Raw genomic sequence first — 24,314 nt, 5'->3', positions numbered from 1 at the left:
GGCCAGGGTAGAGAACAATTCCTCCCGTCGGGTCGGTGTCGTGGCGCTGGAGAAGATCCCGGATTTTTACCCCGGGCCGGCTCTTTAGCTGCTGATTTTCATGGATGGAAATTCCAGCCTGGATAAATCAGGGGCTGGAAAAGGAGGAGGATGAGGAGGAGGAGGAGGAGGGAGAGGTGAGAAACTCCAGCAGTGCCGGAGGGGTGGGAGCTGAACCCAGCTGGGGTGGCTGAGATGAGACCCCAAATGCCGGGACAGAGTCCCAGGACATCGGGATCTGCTCCCAGAAGGTCAGGATCTCTTCCCAAGGATTCTGGGATCTGTTCCGTGGATCTCTGTCCCCAGCCCCACATGCTGCAGCCACGCGTTCTCTCCCTGGTTTTTATTTATTTTTTAAATTTTATTTTTAATGGAGCAATTATTATTTACAGTTTAATACCTTCATGTTTCTATGGAAACTCCAGGGCGGCGCCGGGTGAGGAAGTCCAGACCAGGCAGGAAAAGTGGGAATATCGGGGAGCAGGCGGGTGCTCGGACAGGGAGCAGGGCTGAGAATGCTCGGGGAGTTGGGAATGTTGGAAAACGAGAGGAGCAGGAGCTCGGCCAGGGTGGGGACAGGATCTGGGGGCTGGTGACACTGAGGACGTGGCTGCACTTTGTCCCTCCCTGCAAGTCCAAATCCAAATCCAAATCCAAACCTCAATCAAACCCAAATCAAAATCCAAACCCAAACCCAAACCCCAATCCAAACCTAAATCCGAACCCAAACCTAAATCCAAATCCAAAACCCAACTCCAATCCCAACCCCAACCCATCCCATTTCCATGGGTTATTTTCACGACGTTTCCATGGGACTTCCATGGGATCTCCATGGGGCTTCCATGGGATTTCTGTCGTATTTCCATGGGATATTTCCATGGTATATTTCCATAGGCTCTCCATGGGATTTCTGTCGTATTTCCATGGGATTTCCATGGGATTTCTGTCATATTTCCACGGGATCTCCATGGGATTTCTGTCGTATTTCCATGGGATCTCCATGGGATATTTCCATGGGATTTCTGTCGTATTTCCATGGGATCTCCATGGGATTTCTGTCGTATTTCCATGGGATCTCCATGGGATATTTCCATGGGATTTCTGTCGTATTTCCATGGGATCTCCATGGGATTTCTGTCGTATTTCCATGGGATCTCCATGGGATATTTCCATGGGATTTCTGTCGTATTTCCATGGGATCTCCATGGGATTTCTGTCGTATTTCCATGGGATCTCCATGGGATATTTCCATGGGATTTCTGTCGTATTTCCATGGGATCTCCACGGGATTTCTGTCGTATTTCCATGGGATATTTCCATGGGATCTCCACGGGATTTCTGTCGTATTTCCATAGGATCTCGACGGGATTTCTGTCGTATTTCCATGGGATCTCCAAGGGATTTCTGTCGTATTTCCATGGGATCTCCAAGGGATTTCTGTCGTATTTCCATGGGATCTCCAAGGGATTTCTGTCATATTTCTATGGGATCTCAATGGGATTTCTGTTGTTATTCCATAGGATCTCAACGGGATTTCTGTCGTATTTCCATGGGATCTCGATGGGATTTCTGTCGTATTTCCATAGGATCTCCATGGGATTTCTGTCATATTTCCATGGGATCTCGATGGGATTTCTGTCGAATTTCCATAGGATCTCGACGGGATTTCTGTCGTATTTCCATGGGATATTTCCATGGGATCTCCACGGGGTTTCAGGGCACCGGGGCCCGCGGGCCGGCGCCCCCAGGCTGGCACCAGCGCCAGCGCCGATGCGGAAGGGGCGCGGTGGCGCGGGGCCCGTCGCGCTAATGGCCGGTGACAGGGACGCGCCCGTGGCCACGGCCCCGCGCGGCGAGGGCGGGAGGTGTGCGCCGGCCCCGCTCGTGTCAGAAAGGATCTGATCAGCGGCGACGGGGAAAGGTCAGCCGGGAAAAGCACCCGGGGACGTCGCCGTGTCCGTGCGTCCGTCCCGCTGCCAGAGAGAAGAACTGACCCCGAGCGCTTCAAAAAAGAGGAATAAGAATTAAAGTAAAAAATTAAAATATTTAAAATAAAAATGAGAGTAGAGAATAAGATGATAAAATAGATTTTTTTTTTTTTAAGGTATCAATGAAATAGAAATTAAAAGAACAAAAATAAAAATAAATTAAAAATTAAAAATAATAAAATTTTAGAAATTAAAAATAATTCGAAAGAATAAAAATTAAAATTTAAAAAATTAAAATTAAAATAAAATTAAAAATTAAAATTAAAATTAAAATTATAGTAAAAATAAAAATAAAAATTAAAATAAAAGTAAAAATTAAAATTAAAATTAAAATTATAGTAAAAATAAAAATAAAAATTAAAATTAAAGTAAAAATTAAAATTTAAATTAAAGTAAAAATTTAAATAAAAATAAAAATAATAATAAAAATAAAAATAAAAATAAAAATAAAAATAAAACCAGAAGTGATAGGGGAGGGTTGTGCTGGCAGAGCTTCGGGGACGGTGCTTGCGAGGTTTCCTCCGCTGCCACCAGAAATGGATTTATTTATTTTTAATGAAAAGCACGAGCCTGGCGCTGCTCTGGGGCCGGGCTGGCGAACACGGGAGATGTTGGGATGGGGAACGGGAATAACGGGAACAACGGGAATAAGGGAATAATGGGAATAACAGGAATAACGGGAATAATGGGAATAACGGGAATAACAGGGGCAATGGGAATAAGGGGAATAATGCGAACAACAGGAATAACGGGAATAATGGGAATACTGGGAATAATGGGAATAAGGGGAATAAGGGGAATAATGGGAACAATGGGAATAAGGGAATAACGGGAACAACAGGAATAAGGGGAATAACAGAAATAGCAGGAATAACAGGAATAACAGGAACAACGGGAATAACGGGAACAACTGGAATAATGGGAATAAAAGGAATAACGGGAATAACAGGAATAATGGGAATAACATGAAAAAGGGAATAACGGGAATAACGGACTACCGGGGCCGTGCTGCCCCTGCCAGGCCGAGCCCAGACTTTCTGTGCCCTAATTCCCTGGGAAACCAGGGGATATTTCCAAGGGATATTTCCATGGGATCTCCATGGGGTTTCCATGGGATATTTCCATAGGATCTCCATGGGCTGATCCTGGCCCTGCTTCCCTGAAATCCTGGCTCCCCGCGCAGCTCCAGGAGGGGTTTGTGGTCCAGGTGGGGGATCCAGGCGTGATGGGGCTGGACCCGTTCCTCGGGAATTCCTCCGCTCCATGGGCCCGGCGTGGATTTAATGGGGAATATCTGCAACCGGAGCATCAAACATGGGGTAGGGAACATGAGAGGGGCTGAGGTGAGGAGTGGGGTGGAGTGACGGGGGGTTTTGGGGTCCTTGTGGCTGTGGTGTGGAGTGATGGGGGTTTTTGGGGTCCCCATGGCCGAGGTGTGGAGTGACGGGGGTTTTTGGGGTCCTCGTGGCTGTGGTGTGGAGTGATGGGGGTTTTTGGGGTTCCCATGGTTGTGGTATGGAGCAGAGTGGAGGGACCGGGATTTTTTGGGGTCCCCATGGCTGCAGTGTGGACTGAAGGGAAGGACAGGGATTTTTGGGGTTCCTATGGTTGAGGTGTGGAATGGAGTGAAGAATGGGGGTTTTTGGGGTTCCCATGGCTGTGGTATGGAGCTGAGTGGAGGGACCGGGATTTTTTGGGGTCCCCATGGCTGCAGTGTGGACTGACGGGAAGGACAGGGATTTTTGGGGTTCCTATGGTTGAGGTGTGGAATGGAGTGAAGAATGGGGGTTTTTGGGGTTCCCATGGCTGTGGTATGGAGCTGAGTGGAGGGACCGGGATTTTTTGGGGTCCCCATGGCCGAGGTGTGGAGTGATGGAGGTTTTTGGGGTGCCTATGGCTGAGGTGTGGAGTGATGGGAGTTTTTGGGGTGCCCATGGCTGAGGTGTGGAGTGATGGGGGTTTTTGGGGTGCCCATGGCCGAGGTGTGGAGTGATGGAGGTTTTTGGGGTCCCCATGGCCGAGGTGTGGAGTGATGGGGGTTTTTGGGGTGCCCATGGCTGAGGTGTGGAATGGAGTGAAGAATGAGGGTTTTTGGGGTGCCCATGGCCGAGGTGTGGAGTGATGGGGGTTTCTCGGGTCCCCATGTCTGGAGTGTGGACTGAAGTGAAGGACGGGGATTTCTGGGGTCCCCACGCCCATGTCCTGTGGGACAGCAGGGTCACCATCCCAGCATCCCCTCCCCTCCGGGTTTCCAAACCAGCCACGGGCAGCGCCGCTTTCCAAAGCTCCATCTTAACCCCAAACCCAAACATTTCCACATGGGGGGAGAGCACCAGCACCGGGAATCTCCCATTCCCATTCCCTATTCCCATTCCCATTCCCATTCCCATTCCCCATTCCCAGCCCCATTCCCATTCCCCATTCCCCATTCCCCATTCCCCATTCCCCATTCCCATTCCCCATTCCCCATTCCCCATTCCCCATTCCCCATTCCCATTCCCCATTCCCATTCTCCATTCCCATTCCCATTCCCATTCCCATTCCCCATTCCCATTCCCATTCCCATTCCCATTCCCATTCTCCATTCCCATTCCCATTCTCCATTCCCATTCCCATTCCCATTCCCCATTTCCCTTTTCCCATTTCCCATTCCCCTTCCCATTCCCCATTCTCCATTCTCCATTCCCATTCCCCATTCCCATTCCCATTCCCCATTCCCCATTCCCATTCCCATTCCCATTCCCCATTCCCATTCCCATTCCCATTCCCATTCCCCATTCCCCATTCCCATTCCCATTCCCATTCCCATTCCCATTCCCCATTCCCATTCCCATTCCCATTCCCATTCCTCATTCCCAAAACCCAAAACGCTCTTTAGGGCTGAAATCCGCCCCTCCAGCCCCGATTCCCAAACCTTGGAGGGGCCACACGCGTGCACCCCAACCTTGCACACCCACGTGTCCCACCCTTGCATCCCAGCCTTGCACACCCGTGTAACCCCAGCTTTGCCCACCCGTGTAACCCCAGCCTTGCACACCCGTGTAACCCCAGCCTTGTACACCTGTATAACCCCAGCCTTGCACACCCGTGTAACCCCAGCTTTGCACACCCATGCACCCCAGCCTTGCACACCCGTGTAACCCCAGCTTTGCACACCCGTATAACCCCAGCCTTGCACACCCGTGTAACCCCAGCTTTGCACACCCGTGTAACCCCAGCCTTGCACACCCGTGTAACCCCAGCTTTGCACACCCGTGTAACCCCAGCCTTGCACACCCGTGTAACCCCACCCTTACACACCCGTGTAACCCCAGCCTTGCACACCCGTGTAACCCCAACCTTGCACACCCGTGCACCCCAGCCTTGTACACCCGTGTAACCCCAGCTTCGCACACCCGTGTAACCCCAGCCTTGTACACCCGTGTAACCCCAGCCTTGCACACCCGTGTAACCCCAGCCTTGCACACCCACGTAACCCCAGCTTTGCACACCCACATAACCCCAGCTTTGCACACCCGTGTAACCCCAACCTTGCACACCCGTGTAACCCCAGCCTTGCACACCCGTGTAACCCCAGCCTTGCACACCCGTGTAACCCCAGCTTTGCCCACCCGTGTAACCCCAGCTTTGCACACCTGTGTAACCCCAGCTTGGCACACCCGTGTAACCCCAGCCTTGCACACCCGTGCACCCCAGCTTGGCACACCCGTGTAACCCCAGCTTTGCACACCCGTGTAACCCCAGCCTTGTACACCCGTGTAACCCCAGCTTTGCACACCCGTGTAACTCCAGCCTTGCACACCCACGTAACCCCACCCTTACACACCTGTGCACCCCAGCTTTGCCCACCCGTGTAACCCCAGCCTTGTACACCTGTGTAACCCCAGCTTTGCACACCCGTGTAACCCCAGCTTGGCACACGCGTATACGCCAGCCTTTCACGCATATGTGTATCCCACCCTTACACACATGGGATACACACACCCTTCCCAAACTTGCACACTCGTGCCCCCCACCCTTGCACACTCGTGCCCCGGCCTTGCACACGCGTGTGCCCCGCGGCCGGCCGGCCAGGGCTGGTTTCCCCGCGAACAATGCGCCGCGGTTTGCAGCGCCTGGTGAATGGCGGTTTTTTGTTTTGGTGTGGTTTTTTTTTTTTTCCCTTTTTTTTCCCCCTTTTTTTCCTTTTTTTTTTTTTTTTTTTTTTTTTTTTTTTTTTTTTTTGGCGCTCAAGGCCTGAAAAGACGGCCGGGAAGGAGGGGAGGGGAGGGAGGGGAGGGAGGGGAGCCCCTCCATTAGCTCAGTGCAGCAGCGAGAACAGCTGTGAAAAGAGCCCAGGCCTTTTTCCCACGCCCAGAGGAGCGGAGCGAGGGAAGGAGCCCTCCCGGCGAGGTCAGATCCCATCACTAATACATACACAGGCGGTGCCCTCATTCTCCTCACCCCGGCGCAGGTTTGTTTAAGGCACACACACACACTGACACTAATTTCTCCTCGCCCTCGCTCCCCCAGCCGGCCCCATTATGGCTCAAACCCTCCCCGTGCGACGGCTGGCGGCACCCAGGGGGGGTTGGGGGTTTTTGTTTTGTTTTGTTGGGGTTTTTTTTGTTGTTGTTGTTGTTTTATTTGCCGTCCCTCCCCCCTCTCTCGGCTCTCCCAACACCTGACCGACAAGGTCAAGACGAGCTGCCCGGCGGCCGCGGCGGCGGCGGCGGCGATCGGGGTTGTGGCCGGCAGCTGCTGCGCCGGGGCCGGCTCGCAGGAATGCGCCGGGGCCCGCAGATGGGACCTGGCGGGGGTCGCACAGCCGGGACTCAGCTGGTGGAGAGGGGTGGGGGGTGCTGGGCTGGGGGGAGGATGGAGATTTCCGCCTTTGGGGGATGCTGGGATAGGGGGAGATGGAGATTTACACTTTTAGGGGATGCTGGACCAGAGGGAGATGGAGATTTCCCCCTCTGGGGGGGTGATGAGATGGGGGAGATGGAGATTTCCCCTTCTTGGGGGGGTGATGAGATGGGGGAGATGGAGATTTCCCCTTCTGGGGGGGGGTGATGAGATGAGGGAGATGGAGATTTCCCCCTCTGGGGGGGTGATGAGATGGTGGGAGATGGAGATTTCCCCCTCTGGGGGGGTGATGAGATGGGGGAGATGGAGATTTCCCCCTCTGGGGGGGTGATGAGATGGGGGAGATGGAGATTTCCCCTTTTTGTGGGGGTGATGAGATGGGGGAGATGGAGATTTCCCCCTCTGGGGGGGTGACGAGATGGGGGAGATGGAGATTTCTCCTTTTGGGGGGGTGATGAGATGGTGGGAGATGGAGATTTCCCCTTTTTGGGGATGCTGGACTGGGGGAAGATGGAAATTTCTCCTTGGGATGGGGGGAAATAGAAATTTCCCTCCCTTGGAGGATGATGGGACTGGGGGAGATGGAGATTTCTCCTTTTGGGGGGTGATGAAATGGGGGAAATGGAAATTTCCCCTTCTTGGGGATATTGGGGCGGGGGGAGATGGGGATTTCCCCCTCTCAGGGGTGCTGGGATGGGGGGAGATGGGAATTCTGGAAATTTCCCCCACCCCGTGCCAGCTGTGGGCATCCTTGGAGCGTGGCTGATGGACTGGGGGCAGGGTGGAGCTGGGGGGGTTCTGCTGGTGGCGAGGGGAGGGTGGCATCAGCCCTGCCTGGACTGTGGCGTTCAGCCCCTAAGTGGGGATTTTGGGGTGGGTTTGGGGCTACCAGGGGGGTTCAGCCCCTAAATGGGGAATTTTGGGGTGGGTTTGGGGCTGCCAGTGTGGTCTCACTGGTCCCAGTGCCACCAACACAGGGCACACGTGATTGCCCTCGCTGCCCTCGCTGCCACCCGTCCCAGTCCCCTCCACCCTGCCCTGGAGGAATCCACGAGGATTTGTGGGGTTTGTGGCTCAGAGATCCATGGGGATGGTCAGGACTTGTGGGGTTTGTGGCTCAGAGATCCATGGGGATGGTCAGGACTTGTGGGGTTTCTGGGTTCATGGCTCAGAGTTCTCTGGGATGGCCAGGATTTGTGGGGTTTGTGGCTCAGAGATCCATGGGGATGGTCAGGACTTGTGGGGTTTGTGGCTCAGAGATCCATGGGGTTGGTCAGGATTTGTGGGGTTTGTGGCTCAGAGATCCATGGGGTTGGTCAGGATTTGTGGGGTTTGTGGCTCAGAGATCCATGGGGTAGTCAGGATTTGTGGGGTTTGTGGCTCAGAGATCCATGGGGTAGTCAGGATTTGTGGGGTTTGTGGCTCAGAGATCCATGGGGTTGGTCAGGATTTGTGGGGTTCATGGCCCACACATCCATGGGGATGGCCAGGACATGTGGACGTGGCAGGGACATTGGTGTCACGGCACTGCGTGGCAGTGGTGACACGTGCCAGGGCAGGTGTGACACCACCCGCCCCACACAGGGTTTGGGGCAGCCTCAGGGCCAATCCCAGTCCCCCCTGCATCTCCTCTGCCATCGGATTCCCCCAAAAATGGGTTCCTCCCCAAAAATGGGTTCTTCACGCCGTGTCTCCCCCGGCTGTCCCCTCCCCACCCCGGCCACCCCGTCCTGGCCCAGCCTCCCAGCACTTCACCCCTTCCCTCTCACCTCCACCCCCTTGGGTTTGTCGGGAACACCTTCCAGGGCCACCCCACTCTTTATGGGGCCGAGGAGCCTCTGCTAGCTGGGACTCCTGAGCTTTGAGTGACCCAAATCCCTCTCTCATCCTCCTCATCCTCCTCATCCTCCACGAGGATTCAGCGCCCACAACCTCCAGGTGCCAGGGCTGCTCGGGCCTCCTCATCCCACTGCTCCCCGAGCTGTTCCTCTTTTCCTCCTTCCCTCTTTCCCTCCTTCCTTCTTTTTTTCTTTTCCTCCTTCCCTCTTTTTCTCTTACCCTCCTCCTCGAGCTGTTCCTCCTTCCCTCCTTCCCTCTTTTCCTCCTTCCTTCTTTTCCTCTTACTTCTTCCCCGAGCTGTTCCTCTTTTCCTCCTTCCCTCCTTCCCTCTTTCCCTCCTCCCGGAGCTGTTCCTCTCTCTCTCTTTTCCTCTTTTCCTCCTTCCCTCCTTCCCTCCCTGCCCCCCTCGTCTCCCCTGCCAGGCGCTGACACTCGATGGCAGCCCATTCAAAATGCATGGGCTCCCCTTTCCGAGCGCCCCGCTCCTTTTGAACTAAAAGGATTTTCTCAGAGGCTAAGTTCAAATGTACGGCCGTTATTTATTTATCACCCCCGCTATGTATTATTCATTTATTTAAAAATGTATGGCAGCTGGGAGCCCCGTGTTTAATCACCCCACGGATGGCGAGGGCCAGGTGGGGCCGGCCCCTCGCCCCGCCGCTAACCTGGCGCGGTGGCCTCACGCCTGAGCGACCACGGAGCCAGCCCGAAGTGTCCCCAGCCCCTGGGCAGAGCCTGCGGGGGCCGCGGGGGATGCGGGAGCTGCCGTGACCCCCAGGAATGGGGAGCTGGGGTGCCCCCGGGGATGAGGAGCTGGGGTGCCCCTAAGGGATGGAGGAGCTGAGGTGGCCCTGGGGGATGCAGGAGCTGCCGTGACCCCATGGATGGGGGGCTGCCGTGACCCCGTGGATGGGGAGCTGCCGTGACCCCCAGGAATGGGGAGCTGGGGTACCCCCGTGGATGAGGAGCTGGGGCCCCCGGGAATGTGGAGCTGCCGTGCTCCCGTGGATGCTGGGGTGCCCCGGGGATGAGGAGCTGGGGTGCCCCGGGGATTTGGGATCTGGGGTGCCCCGGGGATGCAGGAGCTGGGGTGCCCCCGAGAATGGGGAGCTGGGGTGCCCCGGGGATTTGGGATCTGGGGTGCCCCGGGGATTTGGGATCTGGGGTGCCCCGGGGATGAGGAGCTGGGGTGCCCCCGGTGCCGGTGCCGGGGTTGTTGCCGTCCTTCCCCCGCGCCGCTTTTTGGGCTTGGCGACAAGGCCGTGCCATCCCGCTGTCCCCAACCCAATGCAAGGACAACGCCGGGAGGCTGGAAGGGGCTGGCGTTGGGCTGTCAGGAGGGAAAAAAAGGCAGAAAAACGAGAAAACGAGGCCGGCTTTTCTCTCCACACCACGGCGGGGGAGGAGGGGACACATCCAGCCCTGCTGGCATCTCGCTGTCCCCGCAGGGCTCGAGTCCCCTGGAAGGGTTAAGGATGCTCAAGGTGCCCCCAGGCCCCCCGAGGAGCCCCTGCCACCCCGTTCCTCGGCGGGACAGTCGCTAATTGAGACAGCTCGGGCCGCTGCCGCCCTCCTGTCCCCCTGGGGCTGAGCTGCCTCTTCCCAGGGGGAGCACATTGTCTGCTCGGGCGGGTTGATGTAATCCCTCAGCCCGAACAATGCTTCCCCACCCCGCTCCGCTTGAAAGGGTATTAGTTGCCCAATGAGATAATTACTCCGCGGGCCACCCTAATCATCCCCTCGGTCCCCGCCGCTTCTCCCCGGAGCCGCCCGGGATGTGGGGTCGGGGTGGGACCCGCTGAGGGGCTCGTCCTACGCAAGAACCCTAAAAAGCGGCAGGGAAATGCTCTGGAAAAGAGAGATGTGGGGTCGGGGTGGAACTCGCTGAGGGGTTCAACCCACACAGGAAGCTGAATCCTAAAAAAAGTGGCGGGAAAATGTTCTGGAAAGGAGGGATGTGGGGTCGGGGTGGAACCACTGAGGGGCTCATCCTATACAGGAATAACCCTAAAAAGCGGCAGGAAAATGTTCTGGAAAGGAGGGATGTGGGGTCGGGGTGGAACCGCTGAGGGGCTCATCCTATACAGGAATAACCCTAAAAAGCGGCAGGAAAATGTTCTGGAAAGGATGGATGTGGGGTCAGGGTGGAACCAGTGAGGGGCTCATCCTATACAGGAATCTTAACCCGAAAAAGCGGCAGGAAAATGTTCTGGAAAGGAGGGATGTGGGGTCGGGGTGGAACCGCTGAGGGGCTCATCCTACCCAGGAAGCTGAACCCCAAAAAGCAGCAGGGAAATGCTCTGTGCTCCCGAGGTGTCGCCTCCGGGCTCGTGGCTGGTGTCACCTCGAGGTGTCACTCGGAGTGTGGGGTGTGGGTGGGAACCCCTGGAAGCTCCTGGAGCACGGGTGGGATGGAGCCGCTCCTGGAGCGATGGGATTTGGGGTTTTCCCGACGTTCTGACCCCACCGTGACCCCTCGGGAAGGGTCTGGGCTGGAGTCCAGATGTCCCCTGAGTGCCCGGCAGCCAGCACGGCCCCGTCAGCACATTGAGAACCGGGTTAAAATTTGGAATTCCATGTTTTCCTTAAATATCAGCACTGACAGAATACCAGAATCCCAGAACCCCCCAGAATTCGAAAATCCCAGAATTCCAGAATCTCAGAATCCCAGAATCTCAGAATTCCAGAATCTCAGAATCCCAGAATTTCAGAATTTCTGAATCCCAGAATACCATAATTCCAGAATCTCCCAGAATTCCAGAACCCCAGAATCTCTGGACCCCAGAATCTCTAAATCCCAGAACCCCAGAACCCCAGAATCCCAGAATCTCAGAATTCCAGAACCCCAGAATGTCTGAACCCCACAATCCCAGAATATCAGAACTCCAGAATCTCAGAATCCCAGAATCTCTGAATCCCAGAATCTCAGAACCCCAGAATCCCAGAATTCCAGAACCCCAGAATCAGGTTTCCCTTGATTCCAAACCCCAAATGTCAGCGATTTAACCTGTCCCAAACCACAGGAGAAACGTGGAGCTCCCAGAAGAGGTTTTTTTAGTGAACAATCCCGATTTCCAGCTCGGCTTTGCTCAGGGTTTGCTGCCACAGGGCCCCTGCTCTTGCTCCCGGGGAATTTGTGGGATCGCATCCCCGGATGCTGGGCTGGGATTTGGGATTTGGTGTTTTTCCCAGCTGGGTGATCCCAGGGCTGCTGTTCCCCATCCTGGAGCTGCAGAGCTCCCCTGTTCCTGATGTGGGATCGGGAATGCTGCAGGGAAAGGGCCCTGCTGAATTAAACCTGGTTTTTACTAATCCCCGGTCGGGGATTATCCCGGGGGAATGGATGGCCTGGAGTTCTGCTGGTCCCATTGCCCGGGAACGGGGACAGGGACAGGAGGGGATGGGGACAGGGACAGGAGGGGCCGATTTTGGGGATAAAAAGGCTGATACAAAGGTTTGGAGTTGATCTGTGGGGGGTTGGGAGTGATCAGTGAAGGTTTGGGGTGATCCATGAGGATTTAGAGATGATCCATGAAGCCTTGGAAGTGATCAATGAGAGTTTGGGGTGATCCATGAGGATTTGGGGTGATCATTGGGAGTTTGGGGGTGATCAATGAGAGTTTGGGGGTGATCAATGAGTGTTTGGGGTGATCCATGAGGATTTAGAGATGAACCATGAAGACGTGGAGATGATCAATGAGAGTTTGGGGTGATCCACAAGGGTTTGGGGTGATCAATGAGAGTTTGGGGTGATCCACAAGGGTTTGGGGTGATCAATGAGAGTTTGGGGTGATCCACAAGGGTTTGGAGGCGATCAATGAGAGTTTGGGGTGATCCACGAGGGTTTGGGGTGATCCATGAGAGTTTGGGGTGATCAATGAGAGTTTGGGGTGATCCACGAGGGTTTGGGGTGATCCATGAGAGTTTGGGGTGATCAATGAGAGTTTGGGGTGATCCACGAGGGTTTGGGGTGATCCATGAGAGTTTGGGGTGATCCACGAGGGTTTGGAGGTGATCAGTGAGAGTTTGGGGTGATCCACGAGGGTTTGGGGTGATCAATGAGAGTTTGGGGTGATCAGTGAGTGTTTGGGGTGATCAATGAGAGTTTGGGGTGATCCACGAGGGTTTGGAGGTGATCAGTGAGAGTGTGGAGGGGATCAATCAGCATTTGGAGCTGACAGAACTCCTCATTCCATTTTTTGCAGAGCAGAATCCCCACCTCGCCCCGATCCAGCCCTATCCCTGACCGGGAACGGGACCGGGACCGAAGATCTGGAGCCTTGGGAAGACCTCAAATCCCAGAAATCCCGGCTGGAGCAGCCCCGGGGCTGCCGTGGGCTGGGATTTCCTGCCCTGGGAGGTGGAAAAGGCTCTCTGGGGTCTGCTCCGAGCCCATCCCTGCGGGACCATGGCGATGTCGGCTCCGTGTTCCCGAGGGTCCTCGCCCCTCTCCCGGATGGGGTAAGTTTGGGGTTTTCCTGCTTTTCCCTCCTTTCCTGCAGGCCCAGCTGGCCAGGACTGGGTTTTCCATGTGGGCTCTCCCCCGGGCTCTGTCCAGCAGGGATTTGGGGGATCAGGGAGTAGCTGCGAGGCCTCATCCCGATCCTTTTGCCGTTGTCTTGCGGGGAAAACCCCATTTTTATCCCAATTTTTACCCCCCTTTTATTGACATTCCTCTTGGGAAATATTCACATCCCACCCCCTCCCGGAGCCGCTGGGAAACTGAACTGTTCGGGATCCCAAAAAAATCGACTTTTCCCCCATTTCCCTTTTAATTTACACCCCAAAATCCCCCCTCCACGACCCAAACCCATCCTTGAATCCTCCTAAAGGGGAATTTCCCTCCGTTTGCCCCCACCTGCTCCATCCCAAGCCGATTCTCCCGGAGTTTAACCCTTTCCAGCTGCTGCTGGGAGCTGCTTTTTGGGATCCCAGCTCAGGGAAGGGGGTGGGGATGAGCAGAACCCCGCGGCAGCCGCAGCTCATCCCGTCCTCGGGAATCAGTCAAGGGAGAAAATCCACATCCCCTCAGGTCCTCCCTCCTCCAAGTCCTTTTTTTAATTTTCTTTCCTTTTTTTTCTCTCCGCGTGACAGCCGAGCTGTCCAAAACATTAGGAAAAATAACTTTCACCTTTCCCGGGGTGAGCCTGGCAGCCGGGGAGGTTTTTCCAGCAGGATTGCTTCATCCCAAGCAGGGGGGGATGAGGGAAAATATCCCAATTTTTCCCCTAAAAGATGGCAGGAGGGGGTTGGGCGCCTGCGGGTTGGGCTTTCCCGGTGGAAATGCGGGAACAGCCGTGGGAGATGGGGCTGGAATTTTCCTCTGGATTCTTCCTCCCCCTTCCCCAGGGACACAAATTCCCACAGCCGCCTTGGGGATCGGGATCAGCTCCGTCCCATCAGCGTGGGGCCGGATTTGGGAGCCGCCGTCCCGGCTGAGAGGCCTCAAAAGCCCCAAATTCCAAAACTTTCCCGCATTTTCCCCTCATTCCCAACTTTTACCCCTCCAAGGCCATGATGGGGCTGGATTTGGGATCCCCTGATGATCCTGAGAGGCCCCAAAAGCCCCAAATTCCGAACTTTTCCACCATTTTCTCCTCATTCCCAGCTTTTAACCCTCCAAGGCCGCCAGGGGCTGGGTGCCCTCAGCAGCCGCTCGATGCCGTGGGCAGGGCCGCCATCCTCATCCTCATCCTCATCCTCATCCTCATCCTCATCCTCATCATCCTCCTCAGCTTTGTCTCTCTTCCGCTTTTCCTCCTCCTCCTCCTCTTCCTCATTGTCCTCCTCATCCTCCTCACCCTCCTCACCCCATTTTTCCTCCTCCTTCTCCTCCTCCCATTTTTCCTCATCCTCTTCCTCATCCTCCTCCTCCTTTTTCTCCTCCTTTTCCTTCTCCTCCTCCTCATCATCCTCCTCTTGCTCTTCCTCCTCCTTTTCCTCCCCTGCCTCCTCCTCATCCTCCTCACCCTCCTCATCCTCCTCACCCTTGTCACCCTCCTCACCCTCCTCATCCTCCTCACCCTCCTCATCCTCCTCACCCTCCTCACCCTCCTCACTCTCCTCATCCTCCTCATCCTCCTCACTCTCCTCATCCTCCTCACTCTCCTCACCCTCCTCATCCTCCTCTTCCTCCTCACTCTCCTCATCCTCCTCATCTTCCTCCTGCTTTTCCTCCTCTTCCTCCTTTTCCTCCTCCTCATCCTCCTTCTCCTTTTCCTCCTCCTCACCCTCCTCATCCTCCTCACTCTCCTCATCCTCCTCACTCTCCTCACCCTCCTCATCCTCCTCACTCTCCTCACCCTCCTCATCCTCCTCACCCTCGTCATCCTCCTCATCCTCCTCCTGCTTTTCCTGCTTTTCCTCCTCTTCCTCCTTTTCCTCCTCCTCATCCTCCTTCTCCTTTTCCTCCTCCTCATCCTCCTCCTCCTCCCGCTTTTCCTCCTCCTCCTCCTCCTCCTCCCGTGCCTCTAAGATGGCCGGCGGCCCCGAAATGGTTCTGAGCCTGAGACGCCATCTGCAAGGCTGGTCCCACGCCCGGCCGTGGCCTCTTTATGCAAAGGGGAATTAATTAGATTTGAATATGGTAATTAAGCCATCAACCCCCCCTTTCCCTCCCCTGCCCAGCCGGGTGCTCATCACGAGGTTCCCTTTTTTCTCCCGGCCTTTCTTCTCACCCCCTCTCTCTCCCTCCGCTTTTCCCCCCCATTTCCCCCCAAATTTTCCCCCCAATTTTCCCCAATTTTCCCAATTTTTGCCCCCTTTTTCCCATTTTCCCCAATTTTCCCCCCATTTCCCCCTGATTTCCCCCCTTTTTCCCATTTCCCCCCAATTTTCCCCAAATTTCTCCCCTTTTTTCCCATTTCCCCCAATTTTCCCCAAATTTCCCCCCCTTTTCCCCATTTTCCCCCAATTTTCCCCAAATTTCCCCCCTTTTTTCCCATTTCCCCCAATTTCCCCCAAATTTCCCCCCCTTTTCCCCATTTCCCCCAATTTTCCCCAAATTTCCCCCCCTTTTCCCCATTTTCCCCCAATTTTCCCCAAATTTCCCCCCTTTTTTCCCATTTCCCTCAATTTTCCACCTTCCACCCCAATTTCCCCCCAATTTTCCCCCTTTCACCCAACTTTTCCTCAATGTTCTCCCCCTTTTTCCAATTTCCCCTCAAATTTCCCCATTTTCACCAATTTTTCCCCCTTTCCCCCAATTTTCCCAAATTTCCCCCCTTTTCACCCAATTTTCTCCATTTTCCCCCAACTTTCCCCAATTTCCCCCCTTTTCTCCCTTTTTCCTAATTTCTCCCCTTACTTCCTCAATTTTCCTCATTTTTTTCCTAATTTTTTCTCTATTTCCCCCCTTTTTTCCCAATTTCCCCCCATTTTTTTCCTTTTTTTCCCCCCCTTTCCCCCCAATTTTCCCCTAATTTTTCACCATTTTCCCGCCCTTCCCTCTCGGTTCTTTGCCCCAAGGAGCTTTTCCTAAATCCTAAATAAATTCCCAGCTCCATCCCAGCCCTTTTCCCGCTGGATCCATCCTTGGCCAATGGTTGTACCCCAAAAAAAACCCTCCCCCCCAAAAAAAAACCCCAAAAAAGTCGTGTTTTGAGCCTCTCTGATCCTCAAATTCCCAAAATTCCCTTTTTTCCACAGCCTTGGATGGACAGGGCTGGGTGAAGCTTTTTTTGGGAATGGGAAAGGCAAGAATTGAGGATTGAAGGGGATTCCAACACCTCAAAAAATAAAAAAAAACAGGATTTTTTTTTTTTTTTCAACTGGGAATTCAAGTTTTTCCCATTCCCAAATTTTCCCAGTGTCCACCCCCAAGGTGGGGTTTATCCACCGGAGCCAGGGGAGGTTTAGAACACGGAAAACGCCTGGAAAAAGGGAAATAAAAGGAAAATAAATCTCTCTGGGATATTTGATATCCATCTATATTTGTATTTTTATTTCCCTGTTTTCCCCCAATCCAATCATGAAGCAAAAAAAAAGGAAATTTGGGAAAATTTCAGAAAAGCCCCCGGTGTTTTCCGGGAGAGTTGCTGGGATTGCTTTGTTTAAAATCGGGAGTGTTTTAAGGGAATATTGGGAATATTTTAAGGGGATTAAATTCCAGGGAAACTTGAAAATCCACCTGAAACAAGAAAGAGGCTGGAATTATAATTATAAATAAATGAATATTAAATATATTTATATAAGATATAAATATATATTAATATTTATAGAATATAGAAATATATTAATATATGTAAATCACAAATGTGTATATTAAAATATAGAAATATATAAATATAGAACATCACAAAATATAGAAATATAAAATTAAATAAATGTGTATAAAGATATAAATATATAAAAATATAAATAAATAAAATATATACATTTATGGGGGGGGGTTGTTATACAGATATTCATGGTGGTGGGGGCGTGGATTTAATTCTAATAAATCGAATTTATTAGATATATTTATATCAATTTTTATCTATTTATATCGAATTTTTCTGGCCCTGGGAAGAGGCTCCCGGGGTTTCATCCCGGATTCCTGACTCGGAGCTTCCCTTTGCCTGCAGTTTGGGTGGAATTCGAGGAAAAATGGGATTTTTTTTAACCCTGGCTCCTCCGTGGGCAGAGCGTGCGGCAGCCAGGGGGTTTGGGGATGAATTTGCGGTGGTTTTGGGACGAATTTTGGATTTTTGGGATGAATTTGGGGTGGTTTTGGGATGAATTTTGGATTTTTGGGAGGAATGTTGAATGTATTTAGGACGAATTTTGGATTTTTAGGATGAATTTGGAGTGGGTTTGGGATGAATTTGGCTGAGTTTGGGATGAATTTTGGGGTTTTGGGATGAATTTTGGGTTTTTGAGATGAATTCTGGGGTTTGGGGATGAACTTTGGGGTTTTGGGATGAATTCTGGGGGTTTTTAGGATGAATTTTGGGGTTTTGGGGCGTTTTGGAGTGAATTTTTGGGTTTCCAGGATACTGCAATTTCCAGAAAAAAAGATCAGGAAATGGCCCCTGAATTCCCAAAGAGGAAAAATCCAGCGGGGAGCGGGAATAAAAACAGAAAGGGGGAGAGAGAGGAGGAGGATCCGCGGGGCAGGAGAGAAAATAAACCCGAGAGGGAGGGAAAAACGGAGCAGAAATCCCAAAAAAAAACGGAGAAAAAGGGGGAAAATTGCTGATTTGGCCTCTCTGTTTTCAATCCAGGTGGGCAGGAGGGAAGGGCAGGGCTGTAAATCTCCCTCGGAGCTTTTCCAGGCAGCATTTATCTCTCCTCTTCCCAATTTTTATAAATTTCTTTTTTTTTTTTTTTTCCTTTTTTTTTTTTCCCCGCCTTCCCCACGTGGATTCCCCACGGCAAAGGAAAACAAGCGAGGATGATTTTTTTTTTTTTTTTCCTTTTGTCTCCTCTCGGTTCTAATCCAGCCATTCACAATTTTCTTCCATTGCTGGGAAAAAAACAAAAAAAAAAACAAAAAAAAAAAAAAGAAAAAAAAGAAAAAAATAGAATATTTTTTAAATTTGATTTTTTAATTAACTGAAAAGGAAAAAGGGAAAGGAAGGAAGGATGGAGGGAGACCCGAGCTGCTCCCGGGGTCATCCCAAGGATTTCCATTCCTCGTGGTGCCACCTCCTAGTAATTCTTATGGATTTAAAAAAATTTAATATAAAATAAAATAAAATAAAATAAAATAAAATAAAATAAACATAAAGGAAGCGCTCAGGACTGGGGGAGAGATGGGAAAAAAAGGAGGAAAAGGAAAAAAAATGGGGAAATTTGGCTGTAAGGGAAAATCTCCACATTTGGGAAAACGAGGAAATTCACCTCTAAGGCCGAAATCTCATTTCAGAAAAAACAAAGAAATTCAGCTGTAAGGCCGAAATCTCCCCATTCTGACAAACCCAGGAATTGCTTTTTAAGGCCAAATCTCATTTTGGAAAACCAGGGATTTTCGCCTGTAAGGCCGAATTCCTCCCATTTTGGCACACCAAGGAAAATTCTCTTTATGGCCAAATTCCCCCATTTTGGCAAACCCAGGAAATTCTCTTTAAGGACGAATTTCCCCCAGTTCTGGCAGACCCAGGAAATTCTCTCTGAGGCCAAATCCCCCCATTTTGGTAAACCTAGGAAATTCCCTTTAAGGCCAAATCCCCCCATTTTAGCAATCCCAGGAAAACCCCATTTAAGGACGAATTTCCCCCAATTCTGGCAGACCCAGGAAATTCCCTTTAAGGCCAAATCCCCCCATTTTGACAAACCCAGGAATTGCTTTTTGAGGCCGAATCCCCCCATTTTGGTAAACCAAGGAAATTCCCTTTAAGGCCAAATTCCCCCATTTTAGCAAACCCAGGAAATTCCCTTGAAGGACGAATTCCCCCCAGTTCTGGCGGACCCAGGAAATTTTCTTTAAGGATGAATTTCCCCCATTTTGACCAACCCAGGAAATTCTCCTTAAGGCTGAATCCCCCCATTTTAGCAAACCAGGAAATTCCCATGAAGGAGGAATGTCCCCCAATTTTAGCAGACCCAGGAAATTCCCATTAAGGAGGAATGTCCCCCAATTTTAGCAGACCCAGGAAATTCCCATTAAGGAGGAATGTCCCCCAATTTTAGCAGACCCAGGAAATTCCCATTAAGGAGGAATGTCCCCCAATTCTGGCAGACCCAGGAAATTCTCTTGAAGGAGGAATGTCCCCCAGTTCTGGCAGACCCAGGAAATTCCCATTAAGGAGGAATGTCCCCCAATTCTGGCAGACCCAGGAAATTCCCTTGAAGGAGGAATGTCCCCCAGTTCTGGCAGACCCAGGAAATTCCCTTGAAGGAGGAATGTCCCCCAGTTCTGGCAGACCCAGGAAATTCCCTTTAAGGCCGAATCCCCCCGTTTTGGCAAACCAAAGAAATTCCCTTTAAGGCCCAACTCCGTTCCTTTGTGGGGTTTCTTTGTTCCTTTCCCCCCTCCCCGCCTGCCCCCCGGCCCCGAGGAGCAAATCAGCGGCGTTTGCATATTCAGAGCAGGTGGGGGCCCAGATGCCCGGGATGTGCAGACGAAATTAGCCACCATAATCATAATCAAGAGGTGCTGGGGGCAGGGCGAGCCCGGCAGCCGCGGCCGGTAATTGCGGCGCTCAGCGTGTGCGCGCCGCTTTCCCCCACAATTAAGCCGAGCTCAGCGAGCTGGAGACGAGGCTGGGCCCGGCTGAGCTCCCCCGAGGTTCCCGAGGGGGTTTTTGGGGAGCTTGGGGAGGTCCCTGCCTGGTCCCCGTGGGTTTTTTAGGGTTTTTCCCCCAGCTGGTTTGAGGCGGAGCCCGGCGCCGTCGCCTCGCGGTTAAACCGCGTTTCCCGCCTGGCTTTGGCCGGGATGTTTCCAGAACGTTCCGTGCCCCGCCCTGCCGCCGCCCCGCGTGCCTGCCCTGCGTGGGCGGCACGCAGAGCCTCGAAAAGGAGCCAAAATCCCCCAAATCCCGATTTTTTGGCCTCCCAGCCCCTCTCATCCTGCCCTGGTGTTTCCTGGGGGGCGTTGTCCGCCCAGGAAGGGCGGGAGGTGGCACCGGTGACACTCGGGGGTGGCAGGAGGTGGCACCGGTGACATTTGGGAGGTGGCACCGGTGACATTTGGGATCTGGGTGTGGCTGGCACCGCTGAGGGGCCGTGCCAGGCAGGGCTTTCCTGGAGGAGCCCCGGGAATGGGAACGGGAATGAGAGCAGGAATGGGAATGGGATGGGAACGAGGATGGGATCAGGAATGGGAACGGGAACGGGAGTGTGGGGATGGGATTGGGATGGGACTGGGATGGGATTGGGATTGGCCTGGGAATGGGGTTGGGAAAGGGAGCAGGAAGGGAGAAGGAAAGGGACCGGGAAGGGACGGGGAAAAGGACAGGGGTGAAGCCGGGAAGGAGCCGGCGGAGCTGCGGGAGGTTCCCGGAGCGTGCCCCGCCTGGATGCCGCAGGCGTTTCCCGCCGAGGAAGAGGAGGAAAATCCGGGATTTTCCCTTGGGAAAAGCTGGGAAGTGGCTCCGGGCCCGCGGGAGGGCCCGGGGAAGCTCCCGCTCCGCTGGGGACCGAGCCTGGAGCTGCTCCCGGGGGGAATCGCGGCTCTGCTCCCATCCTTCCTCCTCCTCCTCCTCCTCCTCCTCCTGCTCCCGTTTGGGGTCAGGAGACAGAATTCCCACCCAGCCCAGAGGAAAATCCCGGGATCCCACAGCTCTGGGACAGCCCAAAAAGAGGATTTTCCAGGAAGGGAGGTTTGGGGACATCCCAGAATCCAGTCCCAGTCCCAGTCCTAATCCTAGTCCCAGTCCCAGAATCCAGTCCCAGTCCCAGTCCCAGAATCCAGTCCCAATCCCAGTCCCGGTCCCAGTCCCAGTCCCAGAATCCAGTCCCAATCCCAGTCCCAGTCCCAATCCCAGTCCCGGTCCCGGTCCCGGTCCCAGTCCCAGTCCCACTCCCAGTCCCAGTCCCAGAATCCAGTCTCAGTCCCAGTCCCAGTCCCGGTCCCAGAATCCAGTCCCAGTCCCAGTCCCAGTCCCAATCCCAGTCCCAATCCCAGTCCCAATCCCAGTCCCAGTCCCGGTCCCGGTCCCAATCCCAGTCCCAGTCCCAGTCCCAGAATTCAGTCCCAATCCCAGTCCCAGTCCCAATCCCAATCCCAGTCCCAGTCCCAGTCCCAGTCCCAAACCAGCACAAAAATCCGGGGAAGGACGGGAAAACTGGGGTAAAAACCACTTTGGGTGGCTGGGGCACCTCCTGGGATGCAGAGGAACCGCCCCAAAATCCCAAATTCCTGCAGGATGGGGCAGGAAACGCCCCCGGGGAGGCTCTGGAGCCTTTGGGTCCTTTCCGGGCTGGATTTCCCCCGGGGGATGGGCGAGGATGCGATCCCACCCGAGAATTCCCGAATTTTTCCATGCGGGAATTTCCCCTGGAAATCCCAAAGCCCCATTTCCCACCCGCAGAGATTTTTATTTTTTTTTATTTTATTTTTTAGGGGGAGAGTTTGGAATAACCCGGCTGAAGCCTGGATTCCCCCTCCAGCCCTTCTTGCCTTTATTTAAGGAAAATTTACTTTTTTTCTTTTAGGATTTTCCAAATCCCAGCGAATCGGGATCCTTCTCTTTTTTTTTTTTTTTTTTTTTCCCCAAATATTGAGGTTTTTCCCTTCCCAAATAATCCCAAATCAGCTCCTTTGGAGCAGGGAGTGCCCAGGCGCTTCCATGAGACCCCAAATTCCCAATTTTTGGGGGTGTTTGGGCTGCGCCCACCTCTGGAAGAAGGATTTGAAAATATTCCCTGCTGAAAATTCAGATTTTTGGGGTGTTTTTTAAGGAGTTGACCAGCGAGAAACAGAATTAAAGAAATCAGCGCTGCCTTTTCCCGTTTTTCCTCCTTTGGATTTGGAAAACTTGGGAAGAGCGGGAAAACTCAGCCACGTGTTTGCATTTAAATTGGATTTTTGGGGGCAAAAAAACAAAGGGAAAGAGGGATAAATCCCCCACCTGTGTGCTTCAAAATCCGGATTTTTTGGGGAAAATAAATGAGGGAAAAAAAGGGGGGGGGGGGGGGGGGAAGGGAAAAGAGGAGAAATCCTCCCACCTGTTTGCTTTAAAATTGGGGTTTTTTTTGGGAAAATAAAAGAGGAAAAAAAGGAAAATAGGGAAAACCCTCCCACCTGATAACATTTAAATTGTTTTTTTGGGGGAAAATAAGGAGAAAAAAAGGAAAATAGGGAAAACCCTCCCACCTGTGTGCTTTAAAATTGTTTTTTTGGGGGAAAATAAGGGGAAAAGGAAAATAGGGGAAACCCTCCCACCTGTTTGCTTTTAAATTGGTTTTTTGGGGGAAAATAAGGGGAAAAAAAGGAAAATAGGGAAAACCTTCCCACCTGTTTGCTTTTAAATTGGTTTTTTGGGGGAAATAAGGGAAAAAAAAAGGAAAATAGGGAAAACCCTCCCACCTGTGTGCTTTAAAATTGGTTTTTTGGGGGAAAATAAGGGGAAAAAAAGGAAAATAGGGAAAGCCTTCCCACCTGTTTGCTTTTAAATCGCTTTTTTTGGGGGAAAATAAGAGGGGGAAAAGGAAAATAGGGAAAACCCTCCCACCTGTGTGCTTTAAAATTGGTTTTTTGGGGGAAAATAAGGGGAAAAAAAGGAAAATAGGGAAAACCTTCCCACCTGTTTGCTTTTAAATCGCTTTTTTTGGGGGAAATAAGGGGAAAAAAAGGAAAATAGGGAAAACCCTCCCACCTGTGTGCTTTAAAATTGGTTTTTTGGGGGAAAATAAGGGGAAAAAAAGGAAAATAGGGAAAACCTTCCCACCTGTTTGCTTTTAAAATTGGTTTTTTTGGGGGAAAATAAGGGGGGAAAAAAGGAAAATAGGGAAAACCTTCCCACCTGTTCGCTTTTAAATCGCTTTTTTTTTGGGAAGAAATGGGAAAAAAAAAAAAAAAACACCAAAACCAGGATGGGAAAAAGCCCCGGGGTGGGGGAAAAGCCGTGGCAGCGGCGAGGAGCAGCTGGAAATGCCATAAATCCCGCGGGTGTCGGGGCCGGGCCAGCGCGGGCCCCATAAATATTCCCGGGAGGGGACAAAGCCCCCATTGAGCCCCGGGCCAGCTGCGCGGGTCAAGGGCACCGGGGGGTCCTGCCTGGGCTTCCCCCTTTTTGCTTCATTAAAATCCCTTTATTTCCCCTCCCACTGGGGAAAAAACTGGGGAGAATTTCATGAATTCCAAAATTTTCTGGTGGAAAGTTGGAGGGAGATGGGGTTGGGTGAAGGGGGTGATGGCGGGGAAACTGAGGCACGGCGGTTGGGCCCAAAATGCCTTTTAAAATTTATTTTATTTTACTTTATTTTATTTTATTTTATTTATTTTATATCTCATTTATTTTTAATTTATTTTATTTTTTATTTTTTGTATTTTATTATTTATTAAATTTTATATTTTCTTTTCCTTTCTTTTATATCTTATTTATTTTTTATTTTATCTCATACTTTATTTATTTATATTTTATTTTATATTTGATTTTATATTTTATTTTAATTTAATTTAATTTCATTTCATTTCATTTCATTTCATTTCATTATTTATTTTATTTTTATTTTTAATTTTATTTTAATTTTTATTTTATTTAATTCATTTTATTTTTTGCATATTTTTAATTTATTTTATTCTATTTTCTCCTATTTTATTCTATTTAATGCATTCCTTCTATTTTATTTATGTTATTGATTTATTTTAATTATATTCCTATTTGCTTTATTTATTTTATATTTATTTATTTATTTATTATTCATGATCGTTTATTTGCTTATTCGACTGTATTTTATATATTATTATTATATTTTATTTACTTATTCAGTGTACTTTATTTATTTCTTTATTATTTATTTCTTTATTATTTATTTATTTATTTATTTATCTGTTTATTAAATTTATTTTATTTATTTATTTATTTACATTTTCGGACATTCATTTAAATTTAAAAAAAAATTTATTTAACGCCAAATAAAATTCAATTTCAGGCTTGCTTGAAATCCTGGTTCCCATGAAGTCCGGGGAGAACCTTCCAGGAAAATCCAGCTCCGCTGACTTTGGGAATTTTGGAG

The 24,314-nt window shown here is 51.3% G+C and overlaps 1 long non-coding RNA gene across 3 annotated transcripts in view; it reads left to right on the top strand.

The window, feature by feature from the left end:
- The window catches only part of LOC137462955 (uncharacterized), a 40,712-nt gene that overhangs the window by 12,346 nt on the left and 4,052 nt on the right, over positions 1-24,314 (top strand). For 2 of the 3 annotated variants that reach the window (XR_010993808.1, XR_010993806.1), the window contains exon 3: positions 12,917-12,973. The exons of the other annotated variant lie outside the window; for it this stretch is intronic. This is a non-coding gene — a long non-coding RNA (uncharacterized lncRNA). Of the gene's footprint in view, positions 1-12,916; positions 12,974-24,314 lie in introns of those variants that run through there. 3 annotated transcript variants of the gene reach the window in all.

This window comes from Anomalospiza imberbis, chromosome 27 (assembly GCF_031753505.1).
Source record: "Anomalospiza imberbis isolate Cuckoo-Finch-1a 21T00152 chromosome 27, ASM3175350v1, whole genome shotgun sequence".
Taxonomy (NCBI): Eukaryota; Metazoa; Chordata; class Aves; order Passeriformes; family Viduidae; genus Anomalospiza; species Anomalospiza imberbis.
This window is presented reverse-complemented; position numbering and strand designations above follow the sequence as displayed.